Raw genomic sequence first — 3,555 nt, 5'->3', positions numbered from 1 at the left:
ATAGGGACAGAACAGTGACCTTCCTCAGAACAAAAATACTGTGCTTCGTATATACACTGGCCATATCTATTTGAAATCTTCTTTGGAAACTGACAGGAACAGTAGATTCTCTATAGTCCAATACAGTGTAATTTCTAGGAACAGACGCTAGTGCTATTTGCACTGTTTATGGCAATGGGAGCGCAATAGTGCATTTCCTTACCAGAAAAAAAAAAACCTCTTGCTCATAGGACCAGAAAATGTATGTGAGTCCACTCCATTTATGAATGGGAAACAAACACTAGCTCGCCTTACAAGAAACACACTCTCTTTTTTAGAAAAGAGCACTCTTCTACTCTACTGTGTTTCCTATAGGGCCTGAACAGCGAGCATGCTCAGAACAAAAGAATTGTGCTTACTACACAAACGAGCCATATCTAGCTCAACTCTGCTTAAACAACTGACAAGAACAGTAGCTTCTCTTCAGTGCAATACACCGTATATGCTAGAAACAGACGCGAGTGCTACTTGCACTGTGTATGGCAGTGAGAACGAAATAGTGACTTTCCTTACCAGAAAACAACTCTTTTTTGTAGCACAAGAATGAGCATGGGTTTCAAATCTGTTTATGATTGGGAAACAAATACTATCTCGCCTTACAACAAACACACTCTGATTTTGAGAAAAGGGCACTCTCTACTTTACTGTGTTTCCTATAAGACCAGAACAGTGAGCTTGCACAGAACAAAACAACTGTGCTTTCTATGCACACGTGCCATATCTAGTCAACTCTGCTTAGGAAACTGACAAGAAGAGTAGCTTCTCTTCAGTCCAATACACTGTACTTGCTGGGAACAGATGCGAGTGCTACTTGTACAGTGTATGGCAATGGGAGTGCAATAGTGAATTTCTTACCAGAAAACAACTGTTGCTCATAGGACCAGAAACTGCATGGGATTCAACTCTGTTTATGATGGGGAAGCAAACACAAGTTTGCCTTACAAGAAAAAGATTCTGCTTTTGAGAAAAGAGCACTCTCTACATTGTTGTGTTTCCTATAGGGCCAGAACAGTGAGCTTGCACAGAACAAAAGAAAATTTGCTTCCTACACTTATGGGCCATATCTAGTTAAACTCTGCATAGGAAACTTACAAGAACAATAGCTTCTCTTCGGTCCAATATACTGTACTTGCTGAGAACAGACTCGAGTGCTATTTTCACTGTGTATGGCATTGTTAGCAGAATAGTGACTTTCCTTAGCAGAAAAAAACTCTTTCTCATGGGGCTAGAAACTGCATGGGTTTCCACGCCGTTTATGAATGTGAAAAAAAACACTAGCTCGCCTTACAAGAAACACACTCTGCTTTTGAGAAAAGAGCACTCTTCTACTCTACTGTGTATTCAAAGTGCCAGAACAGTGAGCTTGCTCAGAACAAAAGAAATGTGCTTTCTACACAGACGTGCCATATCTAGTTCAACTCTGCTTAGGAAACTGACAAGAACAATAGCTTCTCTTCAGTCCAATACAGTGAACATGCTGGGAACAGAGGAGAGTGGAATTTGCACTGTGCATGGCAATGGGATCGCAATAGTGACTTTTCCTTACCAGAAAGCAACTCTTTTTCGTAGGACCAGAAACTGCATGTGATTCAACTCCGTTTATGAATGGGAAACAAACACTAGCTCAACTTACAAGAAACACACTCTGCTTTAGAGAAAAGAATACTCATGTACTCTACTGTTTTTACTATAGGGCCAGAACAGTGAGATTGCACAGAACAAAACAACTGTGCTTCCTACATGCACGGGCCATATCTAGTTCAACTCTGTTTAGGAAACTGAAAAGAACAGTAGCTCTCTTCAGTCCGAAAGACTGTACTTACTGGGAACATACACGAGTTCTATTTGCACTCTGAGTGTACTTGCTGGGAACATACGCGAGAGTTTTTGCACTGTGTATATCAGTGGGATGAAAATAGTGACTTTCCTTACCAGAAACAACTCTTGCTCATAGGAGCAGAAGATGCATGTGATTCAACTCCATTTATTAATGGGAAACAAATGCTAGCCTGTCTTACAATAAAAACTCTCTGCTTTTGAGAAAAGAGCACTCTTCTACTCTACTGTTTTTCCTATAGGTCCAGAAAAGTGAGCTTGCTCAGAAAAAAAGAAATGTGCTTCCGACACACACCTGCCGTACCTAGTTCAACTCTGCTTTGGAAACTGACAAGAACAATAGCTTCTCTTCAGTAAAATACAATGTACTTGCTGAGAACAGATGAGAGTGCTATTTGTACTGTGTATGGCAATGGGAGCACAATAGTGACTTCACTTACCAGAAAACAACTCTTGCACGGAGGACTAGAAACTGCATGTGATTCAACTCCGTTTATGAATGGGAAACAAACACTAGCTCACCTTACAAGAAATACATTCTGCTTTTGAGAAGAGAACACACTTCTACTCAACTGTGTTTTATATGGCCAGAACAGTGAGCTTGCTCATTACAAAAGAACTGTGCTTCCTACACACACGGCCCATATCTAGTTCAACTCTGCTTAGGAACCTGGAAAGAATATTACCTTCTCTTCAGTCCAATACACTGCACTTGCTGGGAATAGACACGAGTGCTATTTGCACAGTGTACGACATTGGGAGCACAATAGTGACTTTCTTTAGCAGAAAAAAAATCTTGCTCGTAGGACAAGAAACTGCATGTAATTCTACAATGTTTATTATTGTGATACAACACTAGCATGCCTTACTAGAAACACACTCTGTTTTTGAGAAAAGAGCAATCCTCTACTCAACTCTGTTTCCTACAGGGCCGGAAAAGTGAGATTTCTCTAAACAAAAATCTGTGCTTCTTACACACACCGGCCATATCTAGTTCAATTCTGCTTAGGAAACTGACAAGAACATTAGCTTCTCCTCAGCACAATACAATGTGCTTGCTGGGAACAGACATGAGGGCTACTTGTACTGTGTATGGCAATGGTTGCAAAATAGTGACTTTCCTTACCAGAAAACAACTCTTATCAGTAAGACCAGAAACTGCATGTGATTCCACTCTGTTTATGAACAGGAAACCAACACTATCTCGCCTTATAAGAAACAAATTCTGCTTTTGAGAAAAAAGCACACCTCTACTCTAATGTGTTTCCTATAGGGTCAGTACAGTGTGCTTGCTCAGAACAAAAGAACTGTGCTTCCTACACACACAGGCCATTTCTAATTCAACTCTGCATAGGAAACTGAAAAGAACAGTAACTTCTCTTCAGTCCAATACACTGTACTTGCTGGGAACAGACGCGAGTGCTATTTGCACTGTGTATGTCATTGGGAGCACAATAGTGACTTTCATTACCCGAAAACAACTCTTGCTCATAGAACCAGAAACTGCATGTGATTCAACACCATTTATGAATGCAAAACAAACACTAGTGCGCCTTACAAGAAACACACTTTGCTTTTGAGAAAAGGGTACTCTTCTACTCTACTCTGTTTTCTATGCAGCCAGAACAGTGAGCTGGGTCATAACAATAGAACTATGTGTCCTACACACACAGGCCATAT

Source organism: Peromyscus eremicus, unplaced genomic scaffold, assembly GCF_949786415.1.
Source record: "Peromyscus eremicus unplaced genomic scaffold, PerEre_H2_v1 PerEre#2#unplaced_32, whole genome shotgun sequence".
NCBI classification, from domain to species: domain Eukaryota; kingdom Metazoa; phylum Chordata; class Mammalia; order Rodentia; family Cricetidae; genus Peromyscus; species Peromyscus eremicus.
The sequence above is the reverse complement of the archived record's forward strand: the minus strand, read 5'-3'. Positions refer to the sequence as shown.